This window comes from Peromyscus maniculatus, chromosome 22 (genome assembly GCF_049852395.1).
Source record: "Peromyscus maniculatus bairdii isolate BWxNUB_F1_BW_parent chromosome 22, HU_Pman_BW_mat_3.1, whole genome shotgun sequence".
NCBI lineage: Eukaryota > Metazoa > Chordata > Mammalia > Rodentia > Cricetidae > Peromyscus > Peromyscus maniculatus.
In genome coordinates, this window is record NC_134873.1 from 6,947 (window position 1) to 28,408 (window position 21,462).

The following is a 21,462-nucleotide window of genomic DNA, read 5'->3' on the forward strand; positions in this document are numbered from 1 at the left end:
TCAGTGTTAGAGTGATTGATTATCTAGTAGACATAAGGCCTTGGTTCAACCCTAGCACTTAAAAATAATTACAGGGGCCAGAAAGATGGCTCCCCAGGTAAAGATACGTTGTGCCAAGCCTGAAGGCCTGAGTTGGATCCTGAAATCCACATGGTAGGAAGAGAGCACTAACTCTCACAACTTTATCCTCTATGTCCACATGCATGCTGTGGTTTGCATATCCATACACATGTACTCTGACACAATAGATAGATAGATAGATAGATAGATAGATAGATAGATAGATAGATAGATAGATGATAGATAGATAGATAGATAGTTAAATGTAATAGAGTGATAATTGTGAAGTAATTTAACTAATGAACATATTTATCAGTGAATAGATACATGAAGAAATTATTTAACTGATAAATAGAAAAAGACTTTAAAAGAAGATAAGTGAGTGGGCCAATGCTAGAAAAATGAGAATGAATGAGTGAATACAAGAAATAGATGAGGGAATGAATGAAAGAAAAAGTTACTGAATTGAATCACTGCAGAAAAGAATGAGGAAGTGAATCAGTGAGTTGATGATTGAATTAACAAATGCAGAAATGTGGTGGTGCATGCCTGTAATCCCACTAATCAGGAGGCTGACAGAAAAGGTTGGCAGGATCCAGACAATCCCAGGCTACATAGTAAGACCTGTCTCAAAAACAGCACAATGACCTCACAGCAACTGTAGTTGTCTGCACAAATTGACACAGGATCAAGCCAGTCAATATTCCAACATGGACTGAGGAGAGACTCACAAGCCCTGCTCTTAGCTGAGAAACTATTTTGAGAGTTAATGGCTTCTGGGGAATGGAAAGCCAAATTTTTTCCTTGATGAGGCATCCTGTAGGTTGCCCAAATCAGTGGCTATGCCCTCATCCATGTTCATACAGACAGTTCTCATTGGAATCAATGGGAGATATATACAAACACATGCATATGATGATATAGAGTTGGAAGGGGAACATGAGAGTCTGAGAGAAGTCGAGGGAGAATGGGAATATGGGTATTATCAAGACACTTTTTATACATGTATGAAATTATCTAAGAACATATTTTTATTACACAAAAATGGGAGGAAAGTGGGTGACACAATGTGTGGGAGGATGAACATAGATGAATGAGTGAATGAATCACAGAGTGAATGCACAAGTGAGTGAGTGAGTAAATAGATTAATGGAGTTATGAACTGCTGAATAACTCACTACAGAAAGATATGAATGAACTGATGATTTGATGATTAAATTAACTAACACACAGATGAATGAGGGGCCAAATGTCTCCAACAGTCCCATCAGCCTGGTCACCATCACCCCCAGGAACCACCACCACTGCCTCACCCAGGCACATGCACCCACCAACTACTCACCAGATGCTGATGCCCACCGGCCTCATAGTAGCCTCATTGAGGCTGTCAAAGAAGTCCCTCAGGACATGGCCTTTGTGCTTCATGCCAACAATGACCAACCCGAAGGCCAAGAGAAGACCACAAGGCCCAAGGTATTGATGCCACTGGCTGAACCAGGCACAGGCACAGTCTCCTCAAAGTTTATCACCTCCTGCAGGGTGCCCAAGGGTGACATTTTCCAGGATGCTGGTTTCATTCTCCACTGAGGATGGGGGAGACATGGAGGCCCCCAGTTCTGACCCATTCTCTGTCCTTACAATCATCCTGGTTACCACTCGTGTGCTGTACAGCATCTTAAACTGAAATGCAGAGAAATTGATACCAGATTCAGTATGGTGGTTAGCTCTTTCATAAATATCACAAAAAAACAAATATAAAAAACTGGAGTTAGGCCTGTGAGGCCCTGTGTTCCATACTTCTCATTTGCATGAACACACACACACACCCCACACAAACACACTGAAAATGTAACGATAATGATAATATAAAAAGAAATTAGTAACTGGCATTTGCCTAATATAAACAAGTCCTGGGTTTCATCCTCTTCACCAAAGAAAAGAAATGAGTAACCAAATAGTGAGGATGTTAAAAACCAAGCATAGAAAATGGATATATAGTCTGCATCTTTATGTCTAGCCTTCAGTAAAGGGCTTGCTATGCGCCCCCTGCTGGCCAAATTCAGTCCACTACTTGCTTCTGTAAATATAGTTTTACAGGAAAGTGTAAGTCCTCTTCACATGCTGCCTGTGTCTGCTTTTCTACTATGAACCCCAAGCTCATGCTCAGACAGATTTTAGGACATCTGTGATCAGAAGTCTCAGAACCTCGACCCCAGCATCCTAGCCTCCATGAATTCCATAACCTGGCCACCCTTTGCATCACCAACATAGCCATGTGTGGTACACATATTCTCCCAGAATCGTCCCCAAGGTCCCCCCACTCAGGCCCTTCTTCCCACCCTTCTCCTTGGGAAGTAAGCTCCCTCCACCCTCCATCCCTCCTTCATTAAACCATGTGCTTCTCCTAACCTGTTTGAAGCAGGCCTCCACAAGGTTAGGTGGAAACATATTTCTGCACAAAAACATCAGAGAAGGGAAAGTGGTTAGAGTTTGGGAGTGAGCCAAAGGGCATTCCTGCACTGATAACCATGGCAACTGTAGCAGCAGACAATATAGAAATGCATGGTGTGGGCCCAGGGTTGAGCAAAGTACCTGCCCTTCATCATCTGACATAAACCCTGCAATGACCCTAGAAGTAAACACTGTAAACATCTCTAGCTTCCACAGGAGGTAACCAAAGGCCAGAGGAGATCGCCCAGACCCATAGAGCTGCTCAGAGTTGCAGATGTAACTTACCATGGATTGATTATAATTAGGCCCCACCCAAAGTCATGGAATCTGAGTGCCATAAAGGTGATGGTGGAGCCTTGGACTAAAGAAGTTTACAGAGTAATAGGAAGTGGCCTTGTTTTTGATATGCTTGCTCTTGATAACCATCTTGTGCTCTCTGCCTTATTATGATGCAGCTAGAAGATCCTCACTAGATGCTGGTGCAAAGTTGTTGGACATCCTAGGTCCCTGAACATGAACTAAATAAACCTTTGTCTTTTGGTTCTTTGGTTTTGTTTTCATTTTACAACTAACTCAGTTTCAACTATACTTTTCATTTCAATTTTAATACACTTATTCAGAGGCACAGTGCCATGGTATACAGATAAATGGTAGACAACTTGTAGGAGTCGGTTCTCTCATTCCACCATGTGGATCCTGTCAGGTTGTCAGGCATGGTGATAAGTGTCTTTATCCACTAAATCATTTCACTGGCCCTAACTTTTATTTATTTAGGCGTGTGTGTGTGTGTCTGTGTGTGTGTGTGTGTGTGTCTGTGTGTCTGTGTGTGTGTGTGTGTACGTACACATATGCCACAGCATGTACATGGAGTTGGGAGGACAACTTACAGGACTCTGTTCTCTCCTTCCACCACGAGGATGGTCCAGAGGATTGAACTCGGGTGGTCAGGCTTGGCAGCAAATACCTTTATTCACTAAGCCATCTCATTGGACCTCAGCTAGTGTATAATAGCAGCAGAGAACACCGTAAGAGTTCCTAAACTCTTCCGGTGCCAAGTCAGTACCATAGGAACAGTATGACTGGATTTGACATTACTTCTGACAGGCAAAATCTTATTGGACTAAGAGAATCATTTGCACGGGTTGGGGTTTTAGCTCAGTGGTAGATCACTTGCCTAGCAAGTGAAAGACCCTAGGTTCAGTCCTCAGCTCCAGAAAAATAAAAGAGAATCATTTGCTCACCAAAGAGGTTATGAACAACTATTGAACAGCAGCAGCTCTTCTTACTCCGTCCTGGGATACTACAACAGTGTCCTCTCCAGCCTCAGAGCTCAAAGATCAGACCTAGACTTAGCTTTCTTAAGGATATGCAAGGATCCAGGGCAGAAATGGCAACCAATAGTTGCTTCCTTTTCCAAACTAGATCCACCTTTTCCTGTAGTCTCTCATAGAAAAGAATTGCTGCATGCATATCTGGAAGTCCCAACAAAATGAGAATGTCACCTGACCAGGTCCATGAATGCATGAGCTGTTGGGACAGTCTGAATTTGGCTCTCATGGTGCAGCCCCTCCTTGGAGCCTTTCCCAAGATGGATGATGGTGACCATTAGGATCCCAGTGAAAACCACAATGACTATGGTCACCATGTAGTGCACAGCTGCCCGCATTCCCATCCTCCCTGTTGCCTTGTTGTCCAGGGATGCCATACCTAGAAAAGAGATAATGCAGTTCGTGCAACAGCACCCATTCCTTTTAGCCTCCATCTGGTCCACCCATTCCATACCATCAGCTCAAACTCATTGCACATCCCTTAACTGAAGATGTCCACAAAAAACATGGTTCACCTTCTAATGCTGAGAGTTATCTACACAACAAATTTTATGCTATCACAAATAAATATATTATCAGGCAAAATGTAATTTGATTATAGTTTATTAAGTTAATAAAGGGAGCTGGTAAGATTACTCAGTGTTAAGAACACATACTGCTCTTACAGGGAACCCAAATTCCAGTATCAACACAAATATTCTGTGGCTCACTACCACTTGTAATTCCAGCTCCAGGGTATCTGATGCCCATTTCTGACCTCCATGGGCACATGCATTCATGTGTATATACCCACATAGACACATGATTAAATAATAATAACAAAATAAGTATATAAAAGTAAATAAAAGTTTTGTGTCACTTTGAAATAAAGTTTTACAGTGTACAGTGTATACCCACCACCTAGAGATGATCTGAAAGAACACGAGAGGAGAGGCATAGGTCATCTGCAAACACTACATCAATTTACAGAAAGGGCTTCAGCATCCTCAGGTATTGGTGTTTATAGGGATCTTGAAACCAATCCACTGGTGTTTCAACCCAGGGATGATTCAGTTTTTGATTCTCAAGCTAAAAACAAATGGACACATACCACTCCATTTTATTACTCCAAATAACTGCACCAATCACAATACCTCCCCTTTACTCTAAGTTAACCTTTCAACTTCCACCCAACCCTCTCCTTATCCTGCACCATAAATATCACAATCATTGAAGTCTTCATGCCAGGGTCCACCACAACTCCCACCTCACTTGAACCCACCCCTTTCTACATTTAGCCTGGATACTGTTCATGCTGTACCTATATGTCTCCTACCAGGCCATGCAACCATCCAGTTGCTATGAGTTTGAGATACTACCAATCTGCACTTTTCTCCTGAGAGTGATCCTCAGCAGAATGGGAGCTTCCTCCTCCAGAAAGGTCCCAGTGTTCAGCAACAGTCAATGATTGCTGGTGCAGGGATTCAGATGAAGACAGAATTGGTAGTGAGAGACACCTCCATGATGTTGCTCACACTTCAGAGCCCCTGCCCAGTGGGAGCACACTGAGACACCAGCCTTCTTCTGAACACATGCCTTTGCTTAGCTTCCTTCCCCATCCTGTCCTTCTATCTTCACTTCTTCATGTGTTTCTCCCTTGAAGAGTTTCTGGTGACCAGATCTACATGTCAGGCTCGGCTTCAAAGAAGCCCAACCTAAGAAACCAGCCTTGATCATTATTTCTGTCCCTAAACCCAAGGCTTACTAAACATCACCTATGGCCTAAATCTGGTGCACTATTTACTTTTGTAAAGTTGTATTGAAACACAACTCTGGTGAGTAGTTTTAGTTGTTAACTTAACACGAGCAAGTACCACTAGGAAGAGAGGCTCAATGGGGAATTTTATAAATCAGGTGGACCTGTGGCATGACTGGGGGGTCCAGATTACATTGAAGGAGGAAGGACAATCATTGTGTGTAGCACCATTCCCTAGGAAAGGGATTCTGGACTGTATACATGTAGAGATGTAACTTGATACAAATAAGCATGTGTCCATTTATTTTCTCTCTGCTCTTGGTTGTGGGTGGGTTATGATGAACTGCTTCAAGTTCCTATGTTGTCTTCCCTGAGTGATAGACTCTAACCTGGAACTGTGAGCTAAAATAAACCCTTTCTCCCCTAAGTTGTTTTTTGTCAAATATTTTATTGTAACAACATAAATGAAACCAGGGCAACAGCCATGCACACTTGCTGACATATTGCCTATACATGCTCTTCTACTCCAGCATCAAAGGTGAACCATAAAATGAAGATCCGATGGCCCTGAAGCGAAAACAACTACTATCCAGAAGAAAAGATGCTGCATAACACATCAAAGCTCCTTTCCTTCCTCCACCCTCCATCCTGGCACCTCCATCCCACTCACTTCCTCCATGTTCAACCACATTCCATTTATCATCTACCCCATATCCAAGCTAACTCCCCTGACTCTCCAAAGCCTTTCTTTCCCCCCTGGAGAGACCAGAGCTCTGGCAGGATGGGATTTTACTTTCAACAACAAGTACAAGGAAGTTATTGGGACACAAGGATCCTGTGACAGCAAGACTGAAGCAAGATCTGGGAACAGCTTGAGTTGATGTGTTTGGAAAGGGCCCCCATTGGTGGGGAAGCCCTGGCTCTTTTCTCAAGTGTGGGCTTGGAATGGGTCCTGTAGATGCACAGTGGCTTGGGGTCTCACCTGGGACAAGGCTGGAGACGATGAGGGGGAGCACCAGCATCTGCAGCATCCTCATGAGCAGCTCACCAGGAAAAGAGAAGTACTTGATCTGGTGGTAGAAGAGCTGGTGTGGGCGCAAGGCAATGCCAGGAAAGGTTCATGGAATGAACTATGAATCTCAACCCCAAGCACTGTCCATCCATCTCTAAAAGAGTATAGTAGGGTGAGCAGTGACTATTCTAGGAGGTGCATTTGTGTACATGGGTATTACATGGATTTGTGTGTGCATGGATACATTTGTTCATGGGTATGTGTATGTGTGTGTGTGTGTGTGCTTGTGTTATATACAAATGTGGGTGTTTGTGAATGAATGGGCATGTATAAAAAGATGTATATATGGGTATGTATGTGCATGTGTGTATGTGTGTAAGTATGTGTACATTTGTGTGAGCATGGGTATATATGTGTGTGTGCATGGTGAGGATTTGTGTGAATGAATGTGTGCATGGAGTTGTGTGCACATGGATATATATGTGCATTGTATGCATTTGTGTGTGCATAGGTGTGTGTGCACATTCATATGTACATAGGATCATATACAAAGGTATGCACATGCATTTCTTGGGTGTGTCTATAAGTATGACTCTTTTGTCTGTGTTATTATTTTCTTTTTTTTTCAGATTATGCATACAGTGTTCTCCTGTGGGCCAGAAGAAGGTACCAGACCTCATTACAGATGGTTGTGAGCCACTATGTGGGAACTGAACTCAGTACCTCTGGAAGAACAACCAGTGCTCTTAACCACTGAGTCTTCACTCCAGCTCTATGCTACCACTTTCAAATATGGAAGTGCATATGAAATTGGGCTTCTAAGCATGTAGATGTAAATGCATAGATGAGTGTGTGAAAGTATTCACAAAGTCCAAGACAGCTGGCTGTGGTATCCTTGGAATCCACACTGTCTAAATAATCAAGTACACATGGAAATTTTTAGGGGGAAATTATCTGTGGAATGCAAAAAAGGGGCTATTTGGGGAGAGAAAAGGAACCAGCAGAGGGTGACTAGGTAAGAGGGGGTAAAGGAAAAAGAATATAATCAAAACACATTGTATACAAATATGAAGATGTCATGAGGAACCCATTATTTTATACAACCTCATAATTCCTTAAGTTGTGTCTGTTGAACATGTAGAGATTTTTTCTCTTATCAATATTTCCTAGACAATACAGTATAACAACTATTTACCTAGCAGTTACATTGCTTTGGGTGTTACAAATAACCTAGAGACCAAGATAGCCACAGATCTGGCAACACTACCCCATTTTATTTAAGGGACTTGAGCATCCACAGATAACAAATGCTTGTGGACATCCAAACCAATAGACAATCAAGTTCCTTAAAAAAAATGGGGTAGTGTTTGCAGAACCAATCCCTTAAGGGTGTGATGGATAGTTGCATATTTTTATGAACGTTAGCACAGTTTATGTGACTGCACTTCTAAATTAAGATATGTAAGATATATTCATATGTAAGATATATTTATCCTTCTCTGTGTGTAGTCGTAAAGTGCATGTCTGTTCAGTGTACTTGCAGATGCCCATACCCACACATGTGACATCACATCGTGTTCATACAGCTGTGTTTGTGCATGTATGTGCCCTCTCTACCTGAGTCCTCTGATGGGCTAAGGGATTGTGCGATGAGTGCACCAGAGAGGGTGGGTAGTTAATAGAAGTCCCGCCTCCCAGAAGCAGAGCTCACCAATGATCACAGCGCTGACTGTGAGCAAGATGAAGGCATTTCTGCGCAGAAAGTGCCACACATGCTCTCTGATCATGGACTGCAGGCGCATGCGCATGCGCAGTGCTCTCTGCTGCCAACTGTCCTGAGGTCACCGGGAGAGCCCACACCACCCAGGTGCTGGCTGCTCTGCCTCAGGAACAGACTGTTGCCATGACTGCTCATCGCCTCTCTCTGGGGACAGAGGAGACCAGGTCTGGTGAGGGAGGATTTCAGGAAAGGAGTGGGTAAGGTGGAGGGGCAGGCACTTGCAGCTCAGAAGTCAGGGGAGGGGCGATGCCCATGTGGAGACTACTGAGAGCCTGCCCTGGATGAGATACAGTTTTTAATCCCAGCAGCAAAAGGTTAAGGTCTTCGGACCCAAACACTAGAGAGGGTGGTTAGAGACAGGGAAGAAAAACAAACAAACACACACACACACAAACAAAACACACAAAATACTGCACACCTTTCAGGTTTTCTGCCTCCAGCCTCCTTCACTGAGATCATCTCAAGCAACTGGGAGCTGCTGCAGCACTCAAACTAAAGTGCTAGGCCTTTGCTGAATGCCCATTGCATAAGAGCTCTTGAAAGGGCACCTTTAGGCTAGTCCCCCTATCCACAGTAGCTGGGTGTCCAGCCCTAAGACGCCCATAGCCGACTTTTCACAAGGACAAAATCAGCCGGTGCCTGGGAAACAGTGGTACCCAACTAATGTGGCTGCCCTGTGTGCGTGACCAGGACAGCTATGTTGTAAGGGAGGGGTCACTGGGAAAGAAATGATGACATTTCTAGTCCCAGCTTGAGGTTCATGAACCTCTTTGGGGTGAAACCTCAGACTTTGTGGCCCTTTTTTTTACATGTGTCCGTATTTATTTATTCTTATTGACTTACTTTTTTTCTAAGATAACCAAAACGGGATGATGTGTTTTTCATGAATTAAATAAAATGCACATAAATATAAAACCTGCCAATCTGTTTAGCAGCCAAACATTTGGAAGTTACCAAACAGCTTAGAAACCGTGGCTTTTGACCCAGCCGTTGACAGCCCTGTAATATCAGCTACTCTAGAGGATGGTGGTGGAAGGCTGTTTACAAGATCAGGACCAGCACCTGCAACTTAGTAGGACCCTGTCTTAAAATAAAAAGTTAAAAAGAGAGCTACTGGGCAAGGGGTGGGAGATGGCTCAGTGATTGAGGGTGCATATTGCTTCTGTAGAGGACCAGAGTTCCATTCCCAGCACCCACATCAGACAGCTCAGTACTGCTTTGCCCCCTGCTGACCTCATTGGCACCTGCACTCACATGTACACACACACACACACACACACACACACACACACACACTGAATAAATGTGATTTTTTTTTAAAAGGCTGACTGTAGGCTAGTAAAAGCATACATGAGTGATGATTAATAGGGCATGGCTTAAGAGTAGAGCATTCATCAAATGTACAGGAGGCCCTGAGTCCTACCCTAGAACTAGAGGGAGAGAAGGGCCAGCAGGGAGTAATTAACAATTAAAAACAATTCAATAAATAAGCAGAAATCCAAAAGGTACAGGGTTGAACTCAAATGCAAGGCTATGTTCCACACCTTCACCATGCCTGCCTAGATCACTGTAAACGTATACAGCTGTGATTTTTCACTATGGTAATTCTTCTCTTTTGTCTCAGTGGACATGTGATAACTGCTCCCACTCACAGAGCACAGTGAAACTTTTCAGAACAAGAAGGCAAACCATGATGCCAGATCAAGTTTCTTAGCACTTTCATCCCCATTAGCCTGGAACACTGAACCTCTGTCTTCTAATCCTTCATACAATTTTTTTCCACACTAAAAAAATGGGTTTTATGTGTACACTGGAAGAAAATTGGGCTTTGTTTGAAATTTTAGGCAGTTTGACTGTACGAGAAGATTAATATTGATCAAATTATGCACTTTATTACTTTTCTTATCCTCATTTTACTACTTAAAAAGATAGTCAATAAAAGTGACAGGATAAAAGTTTTAGAAAATCTGTTAAAGAAAAGAAATTAACAGTGAAGTTGTTTCAACATTGGATCATAAGGGTACAGAAAAAAGCCTGTTTTCACACAGTCAACCTTAATTTATCCAGTAACTGTACAGCAGTTACCTGATGAAGTGAATACACAAAATATTTGGACTCCAATGGAAATGTTAGATTTACAAAGGTTTAAGGAAGCAATAGTATCTTATGGCATGCATTCCCCATATATAAAGAAAATGTTAAACTCCTGGTCAACATACAATAAGATTATACCACAGGACTGGCAGGAGCTGGCACAGGCTGTTCTAGAACCTGGTCAACGGTTCCAGTGGCAAATGTGGTTCAAGGAAGAGGCTAAAAACATAGGAAAACAAGGGAGGGATAAAGGAATACAAGTCTTCCAGGATCACCTTGTTGGAGAAGGCCAATATGCTGCAGTACAAACACAATGTTTATATGATATCCAAAACTTAATTCTATGTCGAATGGCAGCCTTGAATGCATGGGACAGAGTTGAGGAATCAGGAAAGAAAACTGAGTCATTTACAAAGGTTATACAGGGCCCAAAAGAATCTTTGCACCAGCATCTAGTGAGGACCTTCTAGCTGCATCCTAACATGGCAAAGAGTACATGATGGTTATCCAGAGCAAGCATGTCAAAAACAAAGCCACTTCCTATTACTCTGTAAACTTCTTTAGTCCAAGGCTCCACCATCACCTTTATGGCAATCAGATTCCATGACTTTGGGAGGGCCCTAACTATAATCAATCCATGGTAAGTTACATCTGCAACTCTGAGCAGCTCTATGGGTCTAGGTTATCTCCTCTGGCCTTTGGTTACCTCCTGTGGAAGCTAGAGATGTTTACAGTGTTTACTTCTAGGGTCATTGCAGGGATTATGTCAGATGATGTAGGGCAGATACTTTACTCAACACTGGGCCCACACCACGCATTTCTATATTGCCTGCTGCTACTATTGCCATTGCTATCAGTGCAGGAATGACCTTTGGCTCACTCCCAAACTCTAACCACTTTCCCTACTCTGATGTTTTTGTGCAGAAATATGTTTCCACCTAACCTTGTGGAGAGCTGCTTCAAACAGGTTAGGAGGAAGCCCATGGTTTAATGAAGGAGGGATGGAGGGTGGATGGTGGAGGGAGCTTACTTCCCAAGGAGAAGGGTGGGAAGAAGGGCCTGAGTGGGGGGACTTTGGGGAGGATTCTGGGAGAATATGTGTACTGCCCATGGCTATGATGGTGATGCAAAGGGTGGCCAGGTTATGGAACTCATTGAGGCTAGGAAGCTGGAGTCGGGGTTCTGAGACTTCTGATCACAGATGTCCTAAAATCTGTCTGAGCATCAGTTTGGGGTTCATAGTAGAAAAGCAGCCACAGGCAACATGTGAAGAGGACTTACACTTTCATGTAAAACTTTATTTACAGAAGCAAGCAGTGGACTGAATTTGGCCAGCAGGGGGCGCATAGCAACCCCTTTATTGAAGGCTAGACATAAAGATGCAGACTATATATCCATTTTCTATGCTTGGTTTTTAACATCCTCACTATTTGGTTACTCATTTCTTTTCTTTGGTGAAGAGGATAAAACCCAGGACTTGTTTATATTAGGCAAATGTCAGTTACTAATTTCTTTTATTATTATTATTATTATCATTATCATTATTATTTTCAGTGTGTTTGTGTGTGTGCGTGAGTGCGTGTGTGTTCGTGTGTGTGTGTGTGTGTGTGTGTGTGTGTGTGTGTGTGAATGCATGTCAGGTGTTGGTGTGGAGCTCACATGACAACTTTTGGGGGTTGTTTCTCTCCTCCCACTATGGGTCTGAAGATCTAACTGAGATCATCAGGCCTGTGCTCAGGAAACACTTTGCCCTGCTGTGAGCTGTCTTGCTGGCACAGTTATTCATTTCTTTAGTCATAAGTTTTATTAAGAAATTTAAAATACAGATAAAAAATTATACTTTCCCTTGGCATTAACAAAGATTGTACACAAAATCTTCGCTGCTCAAGGCTCTTCTATCTAGGGTAGAAATTGCAGATGACCTCTAGATCACGTCTAGGTGATGCAGGACAGCTAACACACGTAAATGATCTGCAGACAGCTGTTCTGCATTAGAACCATTTAGAGCAGTGGTTCTCAAACTTCCTGACGCTGTGGCTCTGTAATGCAGTTCCGTTCCTCATGTTGTGGTGACCCACAAGCATAACATTTTTTTTGTTGCTACTTCATAACTTTAATTTTGCCACTGAGTGGTGTCACAGTTCCTAAGATGATACAAAATACATGTTTTCCAAAGGCCATGACCCACAGGTGAGAACTGCTGGTTTAGAAACTAATGACACACAAAGGTCTGCATGTGTTCACTACATAAATGGTTTTTTCAGCATTTTCAGTCCACTGTTGCTTGTGTCTGTGGACATGGAATTTATACATGTTGAAGAGTTGTGTCTGAAACTTTTTCTGGGGAGATAAAACACGCAGGTCTGTCACCCCATGAGAGACCAAAGTCATGATTGCACCAATTTAGTGAGCCAATGATTTCTTGGCAGGCTTTTTAATTGGAGTGTAGGTGAGGGGTTACATACAGGAGCAGGCATGACTCAAAAGCTGTTGCATCACCAGAAAAGTCCATCCCAGCGTGGGTGGCAACTGTTGAAAGCTGTATTCCTGGAGGAGCTCTCTGTGTAATTTGCAAGCAGCTCACCAGGTCCGGAATCTCCTCTTGACAGCTTGGCAGGTCAGAGTCTCCTACATTTATCTAATGGTTTTATAAAGACAGGGAAGGGACTTCATGAATCTTGTAAGCTTAGGATTTCTCAAATGGGAAGTTTGTTTACTTCCTGAATTTCATGAATTTTCCAGCTCCCTACTGGAGTGAATTTTTCAATTTAGAGGAAGCTGCTGTACAACAGGGTGATATGCTATAAGTCTTTATGGGGCTTTGAAACATATACATACATATATGTCATATAAATATGATATATAAAACAGATATGAAACATGAATAAATATTCATATATGATTCGTTATATATGTATAAATGCAAAATACATAAATATATATGAAATAAATATATGTGGTGAAATGTCCAAATAGTTCCAATTAAACAATCAGACAAAGGCACGCGCACACACACACACACACACACACACACACACACACACACAAATTAATCTTTAAAGGTTTCCACTTTTGGTGCATTAGAGGATCATGGGCAAGCAGCTGGTTGAGCTTTCTGATTTCCCTCAGCCAAAGGCCCTGGGAGTCCAGAATGAGCACATAAGTGCCTTATGAAGAAAGGGCACGTTCTCCTTTGAATAAGTGTTTGCAATTGCCTAAACAAATCCCCAGGGTTGGAAACATTTGTATTTTGACTGGTAGTTTCCAGCAAAGGCGCAGAGTGTGCAATGTAAGCACGATCTGTATGGATATTAAGAAATTGATCAGAAAATGCTGAAAAACTGCAATGACAGCATGTAGCTCTGTTATTTAAGCAAAGGAGCCATTTGTAGTAAATTACACTACTTCATAATTATAAGCAAAAGCATTGGTGCCTGTTGAGGAGCCATCAGTGAATACCAATAGGGCATCCCTCAAGGGAACAAATGATGTCACATAGAGAATATAAATTCATGCTTATTGGCAAAATCAATTTTATCTGGAGGGTAATGATTATCTAAGATTCCCAAATATGAGGCCAAAGCAATAGGCCAGAATTCAGTAGTTTGCATAAGCCAATCAATTTGTTCTTTGGTATAAGGTTGTATAATAACATCTGGTTCTCTACCAAAATAGCACCTTCCTTGTTCTCTCCCTAAAATTATAAGATGAGATACAGCCTCATAATATGGTCCAATGTCCCTTTTAGGTGTGGCCAGGAGATGGGTCCACATTAAAGGTGCAGTCTGTCAAAAAACAGCAGTTGATGAAAGAACTGTTCTATATATAATAAATTTCATAGGTTTATCATAATCCATAAATGTGGCAGCTTGTGATCGTGTGGCTTGTTCTATGATTTGAAATGCTTTTTTCCCTGCCAGAGTAAGCTCACAGGGAGACATGCACTACCATTTCCAGGTAATATATCATAAAGAGTTTTTACATCACTTACTGAGATTCAAATATGGGATAAGCCAATTAATAACTCCAAGAAGTTTTTAGAAATCATTTAGGGTTTTAAATTTACCTAATCTTAACTCTAATTTCTGAGAGGAAATTTTAGATGCCATCATTTGGAATCCAAGATAAGTATATGGAACCTTTAGCTGAACTTTATCAAGTGCTACCTCCAGTCCCTTACTTTGCAAGGCATTATTAAGTTCATCATAACATTTTAAAACCTTGCCACCATCTTTTCCAGCTATCAAAATATCATCCATATAGTGGATTATACACATTTCTGGCCAATGATTTCTTACTGATTACATTGCGAGAGCAACATAAGATTTATATAAAGTGGGACTATTAGCCATGTCCTGTGGGAGGACATGCCATTGACATCTCCTCACTGGGGCTTTAAAATTGATGGCAGGTAGGCTGAATGGCAAAGCAGTTTTGATCCTCTGGTTGAAAGGGGATGGTAAAAAAGCAATCTTTCAAGTCTATGATAACTTTGAAATGTCCCAAAGGTATGGTGATGGGTGAAGGGAGGCCAGGTTGAAAGTCTCCCATCAATACCATCATTTTATTCACTGCCCTTAAAACTTGTAATAGCTGCTATTTACCTGATTTTTTCCCTTAATAACAAAGATAGGAGTATTCTAATGAGAATTACTAGGGGTGATATGGCCAGCTTCAAGCTACTTCTGTACCAGATGCTGTGCAGTCAATAATTTTTCATGGGTAACAGGCCATTGATCGGCCCACACAGGCTGATTTTTTCTGCATGAGTCACAGGAGTATCAATGACCCCTATGGAAAAAATGGCCTAATCCTGCTCTTTTTGACTAGGGGTGGCCTCTAGAGGTTTTAGTATTCCTGTCCCATGTTTTCCTAAGCTTTTACCTGGTAAGTACCCATTTTTCAACATTTGAGTGGTAACAACATCATTAGAACTGCATGTGATTATTCCAAGTTGAGATAAATCTCGACCCAAGAAGATGATTGGTAATCTGGCTATAACACAAGGTTGTATGATACCTTGATAATTTTCTTGATCTTTCCAATTTAAAATTTTTGAACTCTTTTCATGGTTTTGACTTTGTCCTATTCCCTTCAAAGGGGTCAAGGTAGCATCTAATGACCAAGTTACGGGCCATTCCTCCTTTCTAATAATGGTAACATCTGCACCTGTATCAACCAGATCCGACAATTCCTTGCCAGCCAGCCATAGGGTCATGAGAGTTTTCTGTGCTACTTCTGATACTACTACTGACCAAATGTACATATTTTCCTTTTAATTAGTATTTTTCACATTAAATGACAAAATATTTCTCACAGTAGTTTGAAAACATGATACTATGTGATACATGTTTGTGTAACTTAGATGATTTTGATAGTTCATGGTGAAGGTATAATATAACATGAACTTTGGCTTGTTCAAATCTGTGAAGTTTTATTTATTCTTCCTTCTTACCATGTGTCATCAATCTAAAATTATAGAAAATACACTTATACTTAATACTTTAGTGTAGATGTAACCAACCATCTTATTAAATAAGAAACACAGAACCAATATAAAGAAGAAAGCCAAGAGGTCAGAGGTCAGAGCCAAAACCTTACCCTTCCACCTGCGGTGGTCCTACCTCTCTGAAAGAGACCTACTTCCTGTGTGTTTGTCTTTATATAGTCTTTCTGTTCTGCCTTCTCATTGGTTGTAAACCCAAACACATGACTGCCTCATCACTGTAAGTACAGCCCTCCAGGTCTTCTATGGTATTGAGATTAAAGGCATCTGTCTCCAACGCTGACTGTACCCTTGACCACACAGAGATCTACTTAGCTCTTCTACCAAGTGCTGGGATTAAAGGCATGCACCACGAATGCCCAGCTCTACTATGGCTTGCTATTAGCTCTGACCCTCGGGCTAATTTTATTTGTATGTTTATTTATTAACATACAAATAAAATCACATTTCAGTACAAATAAAATACCACCATACTTTAGAACCCTCATTTAGCAAAACTTAGTTCTTACAGTGATTTGACTTTTTTCTGAAAACAGGTAGGTATTTTGGCACAGGTGTACAACAGGCACAGATACAATCCTAGCATTTTGGATGCAGAAGCTGTCAGATATGTCTCAGTTCAAGGCCAGCCTTGTCTACAAAGACAGTTCTACTCTACACAGATATACATAGTGAGACTGCATTCATTGGTAGAGACATCTAGACTTTCCAGATATTCTAAAGTTACAATGTGCTTAATAAGTAGAATTAGTAAATTAGCATATTGTGTCATTAACTTATTCCAAAATTCAAATGAAATATCAGTTTTGGAGGCTAGCAAGACCCTCTATGAGCTCACCATAATTTTTTATGTCTTGACTCTCAGAGAAGGAAATGCAGGCTGTAAGTCTATGTGCTCAGAGTTTTGAAGAAGACCAATATCCAATGTTGTTTTTCATTGCTGTATGGACTTTGCATTTCGAGGACAAATGAGTCTTAAATTACATCACTTGTCTCTATAGACATGGAAGGTCTTGTCAGTGTGTGAAAAAAGAATTACCAGAATTGTTCTAGTTTTTGTATATTTTGTATTAAAATTCATAAGAATGATTGTCTTGTCAAAGTTTTGAGCATTATAGGCCACTAGTTGTTAGGAAACAAATGAATTCTTGACCATAATGCTCATATTTTGAAGAAATTTGAAAGTTATTTTTATATGAGCACAGTTTACTGAAAGTTGCTTTTTCCATACTGAACCACCTCTCCTTAATGTAAACATGTAATCTATCTAGACATTCAGACATGCTCAATTTTGCTAAATATAGAAGTAGAATTATCATTCTGCATAATTTTACTCCACAATTTCTTTATTTAGTCTTTTTCCAGATGACTTGCCTATCAGTGAGAATGAGGTACAAAATCACCCATTATCACTTTGTTGACATTGTTCTGTAGTTTTAAACTAAAACTATTTTATGAAATCTGGTGTCTCTGTGTTGAGTGAATATATAGTTAGGATTGTAGTATCTCTTTTAGGAGTATAGCATTTTCTCCCCATCTCTTCAGACTAGGTCTGGTTTGAAATCAAAATGATCAGATATTAGAATAGCCATGCTTTCTTATTTTTACTTACATCTATATGGAAAATATTTTCCAACTTGTCACCCTTAGTTTATGTCTCTCACTGGTAGTCATATCTGTTTCAAAGAAGCAAAAAAAAAAATCGACCTGCTTTTCTCACCCATTCTATTTGTCTCTATCTCTTCCTTAGACAGTTAAGACCATTAACACTTTTAGTTATTATTTAAGAGGCAGGCTGGTGCTCTGTATATAGTTTTGGGGGTTGTCTGCTATTTGAGAAGCATGGGTTAGAACTACCAGTTCAGCCTGCTGATTTGTGGTATGGGCTGGAAGAGCTTGCGTTTTGACCACTATGGTATCTGAGACAATTGCCTATTCCACTCCATGTACTCCTTTATATAGGAAGATGCTGCCATCTGTATACCATGTATAAGTGGCCTGAAGTAATGCTCATTTCTGCGTATGTATCAGATGGGGTGAAAACTCTCTTAGTGTCTCAACGTGTGAGTGTGATGGGGAGTATTCCAGGACTGGTTGGGAGAGAAGATTTGAGATGTTAAGAGGTGGACATGGTTGAAAAGTCAGTGCTGTGTTCTCAACCAGTGCCACCTGAAGGGAGAGAACTTGAGAGGGAGGTAATATTAGAAGGCCCTTATATGTTAAAAGGTGTGACAGATGGTGAAGAAAAAGAACAGTGATGGGTGACCTAAAGGTTGGCTTCATAAGGAGGTGCTTTCCATCTGGGGTCTCAGGATCCAGGTTGATACATTGTGAGAGGGCCTTTGTAAAGCAGTTGAGGAATTCAGATGAGTTTTCATTTTTTTCCTGTATGACCTCTTGGACTTTTTCATGATTTACTGACTTAAGGGCAGTCTTGCAGAAGCCAGCTAGGGGGCAGGTTCAAACCTATTTCTAGCTAGAATGTCCCCTGGGTTATTGTAATCCCATCCAGGCTCCTGGTCTGGGACTGCCCTAGCCCCCACTGGGTAGGTGTTATCTGTTGGATGGAGTTTGCCTGCATGGACCCTAGCCAGATCCCAGACTCGCCTAAGCTCCTCTGGGGTGAGATTGTTTGTATAAACAATCATATAGACATCATGAAAGGTAAGATCATAGGATTGGGTAATGTACTGGAATTATTTAATAAAAAAGTGGAAGAATTGACCGTATAGGACCCCAACCTATTTTGTATTTGGGAGAGCTCAGATAAAGAAAAGGGGACATTTACCCTGACTAGACCACCCACCCCAGCAACCACTCGCAAAGGAAGAACTGGGGCTTCTCTAGATTGAGGAGGTATAGGAGGTCCCAAGGTAGTGCAGGAACAATGAGCAGGAGGACTAGGGGCTGTTGGTGTGTTAAAGTGGATGCCAGGGAGGGTTGACCTGGTGGAAGACCTGTTTCTGAGGATGGAGAAAGGGAAACTGAGGGGACTGGAAGAGAGTTCTACGGACTGCCCCACTGGGAGTACCACAACCATAGGAGAATCAGGACTTGGGTAGTCAGGAAGGCAAGGATTCGGTGACTGACAGACAGACAACACACTCAAAAGTGGTTTGAATCTGCTGCAAATTTACTTCTGCAAATCAGTAGTTTATATACAGAAAAGAAAACTATCAAGACATAGAAGGAACAACAAGAGCTTGGCAATAATTCAATTACATCATCTTTGAAAAAAATCAAGCACACAGTTACTAATTGGTGCTAGACATATCCCTTCACTCACAAGAAATTTATGACCCAAAGAGCAGTCTGTGTTTTTTAAACTTAGTACAGTTCCTAGACTTGTGTAGGCTTCTTGCAGCTGTGTCCTTCATCTTTATCTCAGCCACTCGCTAGTTTATTATGCACTTCTACTTTCCTGGTTCTCATGACCCATTTAGCCAATTTGGATGCTGCAGATCCTCCCTAAGTCTTTCTTCAGTTCTTTACCATATATCTCTTCTAATAGAAAACCTTTTTACCTGCTGGAATATGGACTCTTGTACTTTTACACCTGTAAGGGGAAGGAGTTCTGCTGTAGTCCTTAAGTTTTCCATGCTGAACTTCCTCAACAGAAGGGCCCACCAACTGCCTCCTATGAGATAATGTTTTCTGCCATAAATCACTTTAGCTGGGATTCCTAAAGGATTCCTAGTGAGTGAGTGTTCATTCCCAGAAGGGCCTGAACTATTATAATTTCTATTATCTAGCGGTTTGAGGCTTGAGGTCTTTAAGGAATAGTTCATTCTGCTATATCTAAATAAGTTCCATATCCAGCTTCCCCATTCCTCCACAGTTCACAACCCAAGCATTCATTAATTTTGGCTGTGTTTTATAGATTAATTAGTACATTATCAGAAAAGCAGTTTTACAGAACCTATAGCCCAGATCTGTGAAGCATGTCTCCTTCGAGAAGGAGGCATAACACGGGCACTCTGCCAGGGACCTCCAGGGAGCTTAGTCCTGTGGGACACGTATCTCCCATCCACTATTATTGACATAATTGTTCATGTCACACGGACGACACTGGAGTTGGTGTGGCAAGAGAGGAAGATGTGGACTTTGGCTTTGGTTTATAGAGTGGAGGCTCATTAGCTGGATCAAAAGAAATTGTTTCATCCTGTTCTGACTTTATAGCTAGTAATAGCTGGGTGGGGAACAGGGGGCACAGAGAGAAGGCTTAGAGAGAAGGTAAGAGAAGGCTTTTACATATAGGGTCTCTTTCCATTTCCATGATCGTTCACAATAGTTGTAAAGGTCCCATCTAATATTGGGATCTAGTGTGTCACTATGCTGCCATTTAGATTGATTATCTAAAGGATAATGAGGCCAAACTTTATTGTACAAGCGAACAAGTTTAGGGCCTTTCAAATCAGGAGCCAGGTGTGAAGGCTTGAGATTTTCTAGGAGGCATCCCAAGGGGGTGTGAAAAGGTATGGAGTGCAGGGCTCCCATGGATGAGAGGGGAGGGATTGAGTCTCTGCAGCCTGTAGTCACAGGCATCCCCTGACCAGTCAGGGACCAAGCCAGGCAGAGGGTCATCACCCAACTCAACTGGAGTCCTGCTTAGCCTGGCTAAGCCAACAGAGAGACTCAGGAGCCTGGTACCAGGGCTTCAGTAGAAGCGAGAGGGCGAGAGAAAACCAAGCTCTAGGGGAAAGGAATCATCCAGAGGAAAGGCTGAAATGGTTGACTTTTGTGGCTCCTTTTGTGAGAAGATGGGAGAGCACAGGAAGGGATGCTTATGACTGCCTGATTGCATCTCTGAGGATGGGGGTGTGGTCAGGTGAAGAGGGCCAGCCTTAGCCTTAAAGACACTGTCTGGGGATACCTCCACTTCCATGAGTACTAGAGGGGTGCCGGATACTCAACGGTCACTTCCTCAGACCCAGGAAAACGTTTACACCAACCAAAAGGGGAACTCACCTAATTGCCAATGTTGGATGGAATGCTGAGCGATCGGTGAGCTGGAAGTTTGGTCTGTTGCAGATGGACAGGAGAAGAGGGATAGAGTCTTAGTGTGGCTCAGACCATAAGGGGAGAGCACAGGCACCAAGGTAGTCTATCCCGGGTTTCGGCACCAAATGTAAGTAAACCGCAAAAACTCTGGGTTTGGTGTCCTGGGTTTTGGCACCAAATGTTAGTAAACCACAGAAACTCTGGGTTTGGTGTCCCGGGTTTTGGCACCAAATGTTAGTAAACCACAGAAACTCTGGGTTTGGAGTCCCGGGTTTCAGCACCAAATGTAAGTAAACTGCAAAAACTCTAGGTTTGGTGACCTGGGTTTGGGCACCAAAATGTTAATAAATTGAAGGCTGAAACTGCAAGGAGACAATTCAGCACTGGAGGGCAAGGTATCCCAGACACCTGGAGCTACTCAGAACAAGAGTTCTACCCTGAAGGTGTCCCGGACACCTGGAGCTGTTTTGCACAGCTCTGATGGCTTGGACTGCA

General features: G+C 41.9%; 1 protein-coding gene, 1 long non-coding RNA gene and 1 pseudogene across 6 annotated transcripts in view; 2 read left to right on the plus strand and 1 right to left on the minus strand.

Annotated features, from left to right (window-relative positions):
* Positions 1 to 1,398: 1,398 nt before the first annotated feature.
* Positions 1,399 to 21,462, minus strand: part of LOC102913078 (excitatory amino acid transporter 4-like) — a 106,325-nt pseudogene continuing 86,261 nt past the window's right edge.
* LOC143270130 (uncharacterized) lies at positions 8,352 to 11,851 on the plus strand. The gene is made up of 3 exons (XR_013047101.1): positions 8,352 to 8,530; positions 11,385 to 11,427; positions 11,768 to 11,851. It is a non-coding gene; the product is annotated as an uncharacterized LOC143270130 (long non-coding RNA).
* LOC143270128 (uncharacterized) overlaps positions 12,849 to 21,462 on the plus strand; it is a 71,007-nt gene continuing 62,393 nt past the window's right edge. For 4 of the 5 annotated variants that reach the window (XR_013047094.1, XR_013047095.1, XM_076558993.1 and 1 more), the window contains exon 1: positions 12,849 to 13,077. The gene's annotated coding sequence lies outside the window, so the exon portion shown is untranslated. The remainder of the gene's footprint in view (positions 13,078 to 21,462) is intronic. The other variant, XM_076558994.1, reaches the window with a different exon arrangement.